This window comes from Rhamphochromis sp. 'chilingali' (genome assembly GCF_963969265.1).
Source record: "Rhamphochromis sp. 'chilingali' genome assembly, chromosome: 20".
In the NCBI taxonomy this organism is placed as follows: Eukaryota; Metazoa; Chordata; class Actinopteri; order Cichliformes; family Cichlidae; genus Rhamphochromis; species Rhamphochromis sp. 'chilingali'.
This window is the reverse complement of record NC_137947.1, coordinates 19,787,911-19,801,696: the sequence shown is the minus strand read 5'-3', so window position 1 is coordinate 19,801,696 and position 13,786 is coordinate 19,787,911. Positions and strand designations below refer to the sequence as shown.

Here is a 13,786-nt window from a genome sequence, read left to right as displayed (position 1 = left end):
CATCAACCTAAGATGCCAGCCGTAAAACGTACCATAAGGAAGGAGACAAACTAAGGCCGGCTGAGCATTTATATGCAAAGGCCTGCCCTTTATCCCTCAGTGATGCAGGAATGGGAAGGATGCTGAGCGTCCACCTGATACTGCTCTGCGCCCGGGGGAGGGTCTCCAGTCTCCACTCTGGCTGCCATAATACGGCTCAGCGCATGTAGACAGGCAGGAGGGGGAAGCACATCCTCAGAGAGGTCTGCTGGAAACATGATCATCAGGGGAACCTAAACGCATTCTTCGGATCCTGTCAGATGATTCCACAACTGAGTGCGTTTTGTGCTTTTCTCCAAACGACATAAGCAGAGACCGGCGTCCGGACGAACCGTGCAGAACGACACAAGCCGATATCAGCCGCCGCTACGTGTGAGGCGAGGTCACCGCAGTACCGCGGTAAGATACGCTGAAAAACACAGCGAAACCAGACAGGCTTATTATTATTATTATTTTTAATTCCGTTTGCGTATTTATGCGTAAACACCGACTGTTTACCCTCGGTTATTAAGCAAAGCTTTCCAGCTGCTCCCGGTTGTCAGCGTAGCTTGCGTGCATCCCACTGCCCGTGTGTATCACACTGTCCATCAAGCAAAAATCATAAAAAGCATCTGCAAGAGCAGCAATCCAGAGAGTGGATTGCAGGTCACGGAGACTGGACATTATATTTCTTCGTCATTCCTGGACATTGGCAACATGGACTACAGTAAATGTGGGTTAGTGGAGCAATGCCATGCACCCTGCTACCACCAGGATGCCCCATGTGATTTATATATATTTATAAAATAATTTCTTTTATATTCATTATACGGCGATCTGCATTTTTTTAATCATTTATTTAGATATTTTACGTATAGGTAATTCTTCAGTCACAGTTTTTGTACTTGCAGCAGCTCCCTGCTCTAGACAGAAAATATATATATAAAGGGATGAGTACACATGCAGTAGTAGGCAGGCCTCTAAGCTCCTTTGCAGTTGCACATCATGCTGTAGCTTGATCTGTTTTTGCTATATCGTGTGAGAAGAGAGTAATGTGTCAATTAATTTGTATGTGGCTGTTTTGATGAAAGGACATGCTGTGCTCTGATTTTGAGTTTAAAAAATAACAGTTTAGAAATTAAATAGCTGGTTTTGCTAATTGTGAGCTAATATGAAAATGCTGCAGTAGGAATCAAGAACAAGTGAGCACAGTACGGGCAGGGAGCTTCTATGTAGCTGGTGAAGATGTTTGGATGGTACTATTTAAATGGGTGAATGAGAGAATGGGGTCTCTATAATTGCATTAAGGAACTCTGATTCAAACGCCTTGTGTTCAAACATGAATTATAAATGCCCCTCATTCACCATAACCTCATTCACAATAACCTAACCTCCTGTTCCATCCCTGATTAAATGGGCCAGTAAAAGCTAATGGGAATTTTGGTATTACCTCACATTCCCCATCTGTTGGGTGAGTATCAAGCTACTTAGCCCACATCTTTTTCACCTTGGGAATACACGAGCTATAGTTAGACACATGTTAATAAAAAAAAAGTTAATTTGCAGATGATGACTTTTCAGTATCCTAAGGTAAGAATGGTAGATTCTGGCCTTTTTAAAACAGGTTTGCATAGCTGAAAGTAATGGCCAATGTTAAGTGTTTTGCATGGATGGATGAAACGGATGCCTGGTTATAAAGCTGAACATTAACTGAAGTGGTGAACACTGATATGGCAACTGTATGTGTAGAAAACATGTTATTGTTGAGTGAATATTACAACATCATCCACTTTTCTGTTATTGTTTGCCCAAAGTGACATCCTTGAGGACCAATTCAGTGGTTGCCATATGCTCTCTCAGATGGAATTTGTAAAACCTAATTTGGGGTTTCGCTGGTGTCATGTGATGTGAGACAAGTGCTGAACACCATTGGTGAAGAAAAATAGAGAAAAAGTCTGGAGGGACATAAGGCTAATACATAACAATATATGCACTTTGTTTATTTTAAAATCCTACATACATATGCTATTTAAAGGTGGGCACATATGTCCCCTAAAGTTGATTGTACTTGGTTTGTATCCATAGTTTACAGACTGTCCCATTGTTACACCTTGAGCAGAACATTTTCACCATCTTGGTCATCAAGGGGTAGTCCTGACGACTAAGAAACTGAACAACACTACATGCTTGTATGTTAATGAGTTGGTTATCATACTGAAGAATGCCTTTCTTTAGTCACTTTTTTGGACTTTAGCAATTATAATTTACAAAAACAAACAAACAAAAAAACCCATCATGTTGGATACATTAAGACTTGAAACTAACAGCCAGTTCAAAAGTTCTCCCAGGAAAGCTTTAGCTGAGGTCATAGATTAAAGAAGCTGAGGTTGCTAACCATTGGAAATGATATCATATTTAAGGTACTGTATCAATCTATTATATACAATCTATTATATATTAATGTAGAGAAAACCTGTGATTCATGCAGATATATATATCTATAGTGAAACCAGTGAGGATTTGTGCAAAGCAACCCTTCTATGTTGCCTTACTTAAGTCCAACTTCGTTTTATCTGGCGCTTGTGCAGCTGCTTTATTGTTCTCTTATCGAAATGGACCTTGCTGTTGACATTATATTTTATACTGATAAAAGAAGCTTATATTTCATTCTATGGATTGCATGTGTGCACTTAGCACTATGAGATGCTTTTTGGACCAATTGGTTGCAAGAGACCTCATAACCTCATAAACCATTACAGTTGTGTGTAGATGACCGCACCTTCTTCAGTCATGATTATGATGAAGTGTGTCGAATGACAGTGACTGTCATTCTTACATATGCACTTAAGGCACACCTATACACGTTTATTTATTAAGAAGTCTACATCTTGACAGACCATTTTTAAAACAAAGAAGCCTGCTCAAATTTATCTCATCACTCAAGTCTGTTTTTTGTTTATAGAATTGATATAATCACAGAGTCTGTTTCAAGCTCGGCTACTTGCCATGCTCACTCAGGGTTTCTTAAGTAAACCATGATTTGAGGTGCAGCTTGCTGTGAGAAGAGGAAGTGCTAGCCTTGTCAGTCTGTCTGTTAGTGGGGGAAGAAAGCCATTTTTCACTTTAATGAGACACTGCACTTAAACACAAAGATTCTTTCAGGCAACTCTCATGGTGACGGAGTCAGAGAATACACCTGCATCAAGCAAATCTAAAGAGAGCCATATTAATTAGATGAGCAGTTTGGTGGGTCAAAATGAAGCTGAAAACGAAATAAAACAATGTGTCTAGCAATATGTACCGCACGCTCTAAGTTGAGCTTTAAGTATATGATAGCCTAAAGCAGTTTTGCTCTGTTTGCTCACACTTTATGCCACTTGTAGTGGACTCCAGTAAAATAAGCTAACTCGTTATCCTTGGCTGAGCAGCAGAAGAACGAGTGGCGATGCTGTAATTGCAGTGATTATCATCGCTTGTCCCTGGTTTTACCTATAGTGTGCCCTAGAAGTGTCACTTTCAGTGTCCTCAAACTGCAGGCTGGAGATTACTCTGCTCATTCTCTCATATGGGTGTATAAAAATAACATTTAAAATAATATTAATTGCTAATTTCAAAGCACTGGTGTTTGAGGCTCAGGCCATACTGACATGCTCAATGAGCAAGTCGTTAAAGGTTTATGGTTAGTGTGAGCAGAGAGGTTATGAAAAGCCTCAAACTCGCTATGCTTTAAATAAACACATAGGAGGCATTCTAACATCCTTTTTCTCTTGCTGCAAAATCAGCGTTTTGTCTTGTCGTCCTGGCAGTTTTTCAGTGGGCAGCCCCACACACAAATGAAATCAAATTTGCAAACAGACAGGCCGTGTGATCTGCGTGAAATCAAATTTTCCAACCGACAACTAGCAAAATACAACCTCAGCTGGCTCTCCACACTAAGCATTATGAATGAAGGTGCCTGCAGACATTATATGCTCTCCGAAGACCTACTTTAAACATGAAATCAAGGAGTCATCATAACAGGGAACCGCATGAGCCTCAGATATCAAAGCCATCAATTTTGTATTAATGGCTTAGGAAAGCAGGATTTGAATAGCATGATCATTTAAAATCGAGAGCATGTGAAAAGCACCCATCATTTTTGAATGAGGATTATAAATATTTTCATCACAGTATAATACTACTACTATTACTACTAATAATAATAATGATGATAATGATAATAATGAACAGATTATTTACTTCAAAACTGCTTAGCTACGGTTCCCAGGGTTGCCTGTTGTGGTATGAATTAATGATTGAATCACACAGTGCTGGGTGATGATGCACTCACATCAAATTTTAATGACGTGCATGTTTCCTCTGTTAGTCAATGGACAGGGCGGCACAGAAAGTGCTTTTGCCTGGAATAAACTGCATGCTCTGAGCATGTCTCGCTTTTCTTTGGACTGAATGTTCAGGGCTGAAAGGACCAAAATACTAAGGCTGAAAAGTTGAAAATGATTGTCTAACTATCTCCGAAGAGACCTTTAAACACATGAAATACAGTATGAATAACTTAGCACATTTCATACATTTTTTATACCTATTATAATTTAACTCAGCCTTTTTAACATTCATAATAATATATTACATTGTGAAAAACCCAACATAATTCTTTAGCGTGTATAACTTCAGTATAACACATTACCTATTTTTATCCATCATTAATATCTTTTTTTTTTTTTTTTTACCACTGCTTAATAACTACACTTTTCTTAAACCCTCTGAAACAGTATTTTTTATAGATAGACAGCTGGGATTTCTACCAGAAAGCCCCAAGGAGCTCAGCTTCGAGTGTGTTAACCAGGCAGGATAAAATCAAATCTACTAACTGGTTTAAAGTGGCAAAAACATATTACCTGAAATGATCTGTCAGTCTCATTCTAGCTGTATTGTCACCGAATGTCTCCAGAATTGAACTTCTTCTGGAAATGCCAGCCAACAAAATACAGATTTAGGAGTGCTATAAGGACACAGTCTTCTAATTGACATATTATTTACATTTGCCAGTTCTTTCTTTTTAGTAATAAAAATCTTTTTAATTTGTCCCAGTGTTTATAGATTTAAAAGTCTGTCCATTTGGGACTTTAAAACAATATAGCACATAATTGTTTTAGTGGCATATATAAGGCCTATAGAGCCTTTAAGAAGCACACACACAAATTTAATATCCTTGGTGGGAAATTAATAAGTTCACTGCAATGACAAACCTGTCAGCTAAAATACTGTTAAGTTACTTTGTGACACTATCTTGTTCGGGAAGTGGTTAATTTGGTATCTGTGTTCCTTGAAAAAACAGAAAAACTATGGTGTTTTTCTTGAAGATCTTCCACCTTTATAGACATGCAGTTCAAAACCATTACTGATTACCAAAGTCTCAGATACAAAGGCGTTGCAGTTCTCAGGTCAAAATGCCAGCAGCTGTAAAGCACTTGGAAAACTTGCTCCTACTTCAAGGGGTAAAAGAGGTGTTTTCCAAACCTTGTTCATTTATTTTCCTCACCGCAGCTCAGACGGACTGAGTGAGCTTATCCAGCTGGATAAGGTGACTAATTCATCTCTTCTCCTTGTGCTCTATTAAGCTGCGTTACAGTGGCAAGTGTTAACAATATGCCTTTGTGTCTCACACCTGTGGGCAGTGCAATACCGGTAAAGTAGGAGTGAGTGCGCAAAAAGGCCATGTTTTCTTTCTCTGACTTCAAGACAATAGAATATCATCACTTTTATATCTTTGTGAAAACAGTAAAGAAATAATTCCAACACATTTTGTGTGGTGGTTATTATTGTGTAGGCACATCTGTGGACGGGTACAAGGCCGTGTGTGGTGACAACTTTATTGGACAGTCCTGTTTGTAACCAACACCTTGTTGGAATTGAAGAAGATATGTTTGGTCAGAGATCATTAACGTCTTAACAGTTTTGGCTTGCAGTAGGATGTTATAGAAGAGAGGACAATACAGTATATGAATGCTGGGCATGCACAGTAAAGAGAGCTGCAGATACACGTACTCATTCAGCTGATTAAATGCAATGCATATTCATTTTCTCTGGCGTATTTTACAGATGCAAACCCTACTCATTAACCCTGCCTTTTATTTTGCACTCGTGCATTTCTCATGTGTTTGAGTCATCTGTAAAACATGAGTCATAGAAAAGCTACATTCATTATTGCTTCAGAATATAATACAGTACATACTGCATAACAGTAGGATGGTTAATACGTGTCTAACTATTGTATTTTTGCTTTATTTTCCAGGTTTTCTCTTGTGATTTGATCCAAAGCTGAGAGTAACCTCAGGCACTGCCAACGACCTCTGTGATCTCTTGATTCAACACTGTTATCGGTGTCTTAAATGATGTGTAGGAGAAGGACTGGGTAGAAAACCCCCATAAAGTCAACAGAGAAAAGGAAAAGGAACTAGGATCACATGGTTGGTATGGACTGACGAGTCAGCTGAAAGCAGATCAGTGTGGCTTTGCTTGGAAGTGTAAGTCTTTTATTGCATCTGACCACAGAGCAGGTCAATTATCTTTTAGAGGATCAATTACAATTCAATTCATTAATAGGAAATAATGAAATGATGACTGTGTCCTCTTTGTAGATGAGACTAATTTAATTTCAAATTGTTTCTCCAAATTGATTCTTTCAGTCATTACTATGCAACAGGCAGGGATTTGAGCTGTAAACATGGTTTAAACATTGAGATAAAGATACAATAGGATTCCCACTGTTAGGTTAAACGTCTTTCTGATAAAAAAAAAAAAAAGCTGTTGTAATATGATGTTTCATAAAATCTGTGACAGGTGTATTTTGAAAAGTTGCATTTAAAGATATGGCAGTGATTTCCCCAAACCTGTGAAGCATCATTCTTTTTACTACCTCTGTATAGTAAGGATGTCTTCCATTATGATTGTTATCTGTGAACCCAGAATCTTGACATTTATCTCCTGCAGCTCAACTCCTCTCCTCCCTCTTCTCATCTCATCTCTTCTTTCATGTCTCCTGCCTCTCTGCTGTCACACTTTACTGACATGTGTTTGTGCTCTCATTCCATCCTTTTCCTTGGCGCTTGACAACGGAAGTGGTGGCTGTTTCTGGTATTCGTTTCTTTCTTTTTTTTTGCACTGCCTTTGTTCTTCTGTTCCCTGGAAACCAAAAAAATCTTTTTATCCTTTTTATCCTTTCATGCTGAGCACACAATGTGAATCTGTCTTGGAATCTTTATCGATCTGAGGAAACTGAGACACAATTGGATGTAGCTATCTATTTGGATTTTTTTGTTTTTGTTTATGAACAGTTTTTATATTTCTTTTTTTTTAAAGTTAAGTTTGCAGTAAATACTATCCATATTCTTTAAATGCTGTGTTGGGCACATATATATAGTCATGCACTGCTCTTCTCTAGCACTGCATCTGGCAAACAGCCATAGATGCCCTCTACACAGTGTCATTGATGGAACATGTTGAATAATTTACAAATGCATGCATTTTTCAAAGCAGTAGAGTTTTCAGTAGCAGTAAGCTTTCAGCAGGGTCAGCTCGGTGTACCTGCTATTTGTTAACCAGACATACATACTGCGTAGTTGTAATATAGAGTGTCAACTGTAGTTAAAAAGTAAATAACCCCAATGAAATAGAAGAAAGTGCTATACTTTGTAAGTGTCCAGAGGCAATGTTGATCTGAATGTCATTTGGGGTGAATAATGCTTAAACGAACCATTTATGAGTGAAATGCCCCAACGTCCTTGACATCAAATACATTTTAGACATTCACATTTTCTTTCATAGTACTAATTACAAATGCCAGCATGCTAGCTATCCTCCAAATGGCAGACTATACATTACAGTTGGTTTTAATTGGATCAGTTGGAGGCATTTGGAGAGTGCATTGGGAGGCAATGTAAAGGCACTTGCTGTCATTGGTTATTATGTAGTTAACTATATTTGATTAAATACCTTGAAACCTGTCACAGTATAGCATGTGTAGAGCCCAAATGCAGGAAATGAAGTCAAATGGTATAAAAGAAAAGGGCGGCTTGTGTTGGCTGTTAAAGTGCCAAAACTAAACTAAGACAAAAGTGGGATCAAAGTAGGAAATGAGGGAGACCTCAGCGAAGATTAATGGATGTAAGGAAGGAGGAAATGCAGAGGTTTGCTGTGACTGATGAAGATGTTAGGGATAGGGTGAAATAGAGGGAGATGATCTGCTGTGGCGAGCCTGAAAGAGAGCTGCAGATATGTTAATGCTGTCATTTTGGTCATGTTATAGCATGCTGATGTAAGTACAGTCACAGAGGCTTTAGGCTGTTAGCCTTTAACCACACAGTGGCTAGGCAGGTGGTCGTGGTAAACTACACAGTAAACTGCATTTACATTAAAAATCAGTTTATCTGCATGCATTTGACATCGACAGTGTGCTGCTGAAATGGACGGCACAGAAATCAAGTGAAAGGAAAGTCGAGTGTTGACTTTACTAAAGAAAAGAAAAGCTGTATGAGCAGAAACAGATGTGTTTGACTAACCGATTTATGCAGATAGTGAATCAGGGTTGAGTAGCACATACTGCATGTGCAACAATAGACATGGTTGACGTCAGCAAATTTAAATAGTAGTATTGTATTAAAGACTGTCTGTTAAAACCTGCTGTAAATGCCAGCTCATGTTGAATAGATTACACAGAAATAAACAGCTGAAATCTATTGTTTGTTTCATACTAGTGTATATATGAGAGTATATATACTAAAGTAACAGAGCAAAAACAGTGACCACAGAGGAAGTGCATGAATGAAATGTTCAGTTTCCGTGTGAACACTCAGAAACTGACTTAAAAGATTTGAGAGATACAAGTGGCCTCACAAGTCAGTCTAATTTGTATGTATCTTTTCTCCTTTTCTCTCCTTTTTTCTGTAGACTCACTCTCCCATAATTATGAATAGCAGCACAGCATCACATTATGGAAACAGGATGACTCAAATAATCTATGCTTGCATGAATGGGCATTACAGTTGACAGATATTACAATTTGGGTCTGGGTCAGGACAAATCAATATATAATAATAAAATATATATATATATATATATATATATATATATATATATATATATATATATATATATATATATATATATATATATATATATATATATATGTGTGTGTATATGTATATGTGAGGACTTGGGGTGAAACCCTCCATGCATGGTAAGGAGCTTTCTTGTCTTTATGTCAGTGGCTTCTATCTCCTCCTTTGGCCAGCCTATTACCCCAGCAGGGTACCTGATCACGGGCAGGGCGTACGTGTTGATGGCCCGGATCTTGTTCTTACCATTCAGCTGACTCCTCAGGACTTGCCTGACCCTCTGCAGGTACTTGGTGGTTGCAGCCTTTCTAGCGGCCTCTTCATGGTTCCCATTTGCCTGCGGGATCCCCAGGTACTTGTAACTGTCCTCTATGTCTGCAATGTTGCCTTCTGGTAGTTCAATCCCCTCAGTTCTGACTACCTTCCCTCTCTTTGATACCATCCGACTACACTTCTCCAGTCCGAACGACATTCCAATGTCATTGCTGTATTGCCTGGTAGTGTGGATCAGTGAATCGATGTCTCGTTCACTCTTGGCATACAGCTTGATGTCATCCATGTTGTTGGGGGAAAACTCTGTAAAAGACCCAGGAGAAATAAAGACACAATGAGACAAAGTTACTTTCTTTATCAAACGTGTACACGGGTGAGCTGCTAAGAACAACTCACACCATGCACAGTGGCTTGGTAATTTTTATAGGCACAGAGCACAGAGACAGTGAGAACAGGATAACAAATAATAAACAGATAAAATAAAACAACTCCATATATGGTGCTAGTCTCGTCAGCAGAGAGCTAGGGAAGATAAAACAATCTAAAACAATATGTCCCAGAAACAAGATGTGTTTGCTGGGAAAGTCTAAAAAGATAACTCTAAACTAATCTAACCATAGGCAGAGGGCAGACAAAAGGCATCTTTGTACATTTAAAAGAAGGTAAAGAAACATAGAATCATTTTTCCTGTAACATTCCCTCCTGTTTTAACTTATTTTAAATGTATACAACAATTGTCTGTGAAGGTTATTTATTAAGTATCTTAAGCAATTTTTTAATTTTCAAAATGTCAGCATAGCAGAAATGGAAGTCATTTGGTCTAAAGAATAAAACAAAAGAAAATAATAAGAAGAAAAACATAGTAAATGAAAATCATAGTAAATGAAATAACAAGTGGAATAAACAAGAAAAAATAATAAAACTAAAACTACAAAAAATAAAGGATAAAACTAAAATGAAAACTTTGTATTTAAAAATGATGAAAACCTAATATGTAAAATGAAAACTTCAAAAAATACAAGGATGAAAACCTTATATTTAAAATGATGCAAACCTTAAATTGAAAACTTTATATGTAAAATGATGAAAACTTCATATTTAAAATGAAAACTTCAAAAAATAAAAGGATGAGAACTTCAAAAAATGAAAGGATGAAAACTTTATATTTAAAATGAAAAACTTTATGTTTAAAACTGAAAACTTCAAAAAATAAAAGGATGAAGACCTGCATAACCTACTAATGTTTTGATCAGTGCGTGATCACTTGACAAGTCATTTTTAATCACCACGTCATTTATTAGCAGCTAGTACAAGTTCTCCTCTAACAGAATTGCAACGGGATGTTGTTCTTCTTCAGGCACGGCAACATAAGCAGTCATTGTAGTTGTTATCATCTTTGAAATCATTACTCTTAGGCATGGCAACACACACAACACTAATATGAGCAGTGCTATCATGATGAGACCTAGAAGGAAAAATGGCTTTGCTACAGCAGCCAGCCATGAACCGCTGAACAGCCAGCCTTGTGCTGTAGCTGCTCCAGGTGTGTGGTCAGTGACATATTTTTGCAGAGCGGTCAAATTCTGCAAAGCTTCATAAATGTCTCCTCCAGTTTCGTATCCATCAGGGATAAAAGTGCAATATGTCTCCCCGATCAGCTTGTAAACTCCTCCTTGTGATGCTGTTAGCAGGTCTAGTGTCAGTGTGTTCTTCAACACCATCGTTCTGATGGCCTTCTGTTCTCCTGCTAAGGCCGTTCCCAGGGCCTTAGTTAAGTTGATGTGTCGTAGCAGAGCATATCGGTTGATTTCCACGTGATCCCGCACCTCGGCAACTCCAATGCCGGGGATCAAGCTCTGTAAGAATTTCACTCCTCCTCAGATGCGAAACTCTGGTTCCTTTACTGCTTGGTGCCGTCCGTGCACATCCTGTCTGGTAATGAGTCTTTGTTTGTAGTATCATTCGGTAGCTGTAGTTGGAGCGACAGTTGAGGCTCATCAGTGTCGCGTTACTGGCACAGGTTTCGTTGAGTGAACAGTCAATACACTTCCTCTCGTTCCTCGGTGGGCAGAAAGTGTATTTGCATAGCAGTCAGTTTTATTATTCAAGTGAGCTGTAGTGTTCATAAACTGCCACCAGAAGTTAGTGGCATAGCCATGGGGAAACTTGGTGTACTTTCCTTTGTCATACAGTGTCTGCCTTTTCTTCATATAGCGTGACTTATTGTCCCTCACGGAAGCAAAGATGAGGAGCCCGGCCATGGTCAGGGCCACTGCAGTTATTAAGAGCCACCACCTCATGACGACGGGACACACCCTCCTGTCGCGAGTAGACCCCCCGGCCAGGAAAGCTGACCCCTCCACCGGGCGAGATCACAACAAGTGGGCAAGCCTGCCGTCAGCTGTGTTTAGATGGCTTCACTGACTCGCCTGCAGTGACTCTGATGGATCCAGGATGGTCGTTCCGCAATTTTGCAAGCTCCAGTTTTTCCTTTGGAGCACTTTGATCAGAACCCAGTCACCGGGCTGTGATCTGCAAGACACTTGATAGACATCATTACATTCTTCGTCATTTACAATCATCTCTTTATTTTCCTACAACTTAGACATACATTTTGCTACTGAAATTGTATCTGCCTTTTTCACTGGGTAGATTTCTGGCCACTTTGAGAATACATCTATAACCACTAGGGTGTATTTTTACCCTTGGCATTCATTTAGCTCAATAAAGTCCATATGGATTGTGTGGTCTCAGGTTTCCCTGAGCATTATATTTTTGACACGTCATGCACGTTCTGACAAATTGTTTTGCTGAGGTTTCAAAACGGTTCTAGCAGGCGTTGTCTCTATGTTATCTGCTGTTGCTGCGTGGCTGTCTGCAGCCTTGGTGTTTGTGACTTTGCTCGCCTCTCTGTTCCTGATAGCCACCTGCGAATTAGTGTTTTAGTCTGTTGTCAACACGTCAGCCTTATTTCTAAGTTACAGAATGCTTCTTCTCCTTTTTTTTTTTTTTTTTTTTTTGGTTTGGGAGAATAGATGCAACTCTACATTTTCACTTAAGGCATTTTTAGATAATTTCTAGTTCTTCAAACAAGTCATGGATCTCACACATTTCAAACTTTCAAGTTAGGGTTGTTTCCCATTTATACAAATATATATATATTTAACTTTGCATTGCTCACAGCTCACAGCTCTAAACCTAGGCATTTTTCAATCATATGCCTAATCACTATGTGTCACTGTGATTCTCAAGTATGGTCACAAGTTCGTTTAAATTCGTTTCCAAAACCAACAAAATAATCAAACAAAAACAAAAAACATAAACGTGTCAGGACACAAAAGAAAAAGAAAAATGCTGCCACCCGTACAAGGCAGAAGTCTGCATATGTTGGCTTGTAATAGCATGCAGCTTGTAACATGGTAGACTAATGTGCCTGTGTTAATTCAGCTCCATATTATTGTGTGAAGTTGCACTGGGTTGGGAGTGGTTTTGTGGTTGTCACATTTTTGGTGAGCCAATGGCTGGAATGGGGTTGGACTAATTAGAGGCAGGTGTACTTGATTGCACTGATACACTGGTCTACATCTAGCCCACACTACAAACACTGCTGTGTTGTTTTGTCTCTCTGTGCAGTCCAGGGCCTATTATATGCCACAGCCTAAAGGCAGCAGAGTTCCAGAGGCTTGAGTGACCACTGACTATATGCTTGCAGGGTGGTGGGTCTCCAAGGACAACTTCTAACCCTGTTAAAGGCAACATGTGGGGTGCAACTTGGCCGTGTGGCATAGCTGGCTCTGGCCTTGGGACTGTGTGTTTTTATACAATTCATAAGTGGGACACTGGACTGTTTTATCTTTTATCTCTTGATATATTTTTCGTCAATAAATTATCTTTTAGAATTTTATTGACTGTCATCTTTTTGCCCACGACTGAGACGGTTGGTCAGACCTAGAGTCTTTCTCTGGGTGTGTTACAGCAGCTTCTGCTCTAAAAGAAACAAAAAAAAGAAAAAGAAAAGAAAATGTGGAACATGCTCATCAGCTTAGCAGTGTCTACATATTTAATTCAGCTTCTCAATCCTGTAGTTTTAGCTGTTGTCTACAGGGTTTTGCTTATTGGTTGTTATTATAGGTGTGCTCTATATCTCAGCAATGTGTCATTCTAGGATGATAGGTTTCAAGCTGGTCAAGTGCTTCTATGCACTTCATTAGTTTAGTTATTCTCTGTATTGTCTTCATCTCACATGTCATTACACTGAGTTTCAGCAAACCTTAAGCTTGATGCAGACTACTGCTTAACAATTATCCACCTCACATCATAACCGATTAAGGTGCCTCTTCATATTAATATTATGTCATTGTTAATATTATCCTCTTTGT

The 13,786-nt window shown here is 38.8% G+C and overlaps 1 protein-coding gene across 1 annotated transcript in view; it reads left to right on the top strand.

Moving 5' to 3' along the window:
• Positions 1 to 210: 210 nt before the first annotated feature.
• LOC308388406 (receptor-type tyrosine-protein phosphatase epsilon-like) overlaps positions 211 to 13,786 on the top strand; it is a 31,081-nt gene continuing 17,505 nt past the window's right edge. Inside the window, exons 1-2 of the mRNA XM_080869118.1 lie at positions 211 to 438; positions 6,314 to 6,545. The gene's annotated coding sequence lies outside the window, so the exon portion shown is untranslated. The remainder of the gene's footprint in view (positions 439 to 6,313; positions 6,546 to 13,786) is intronic.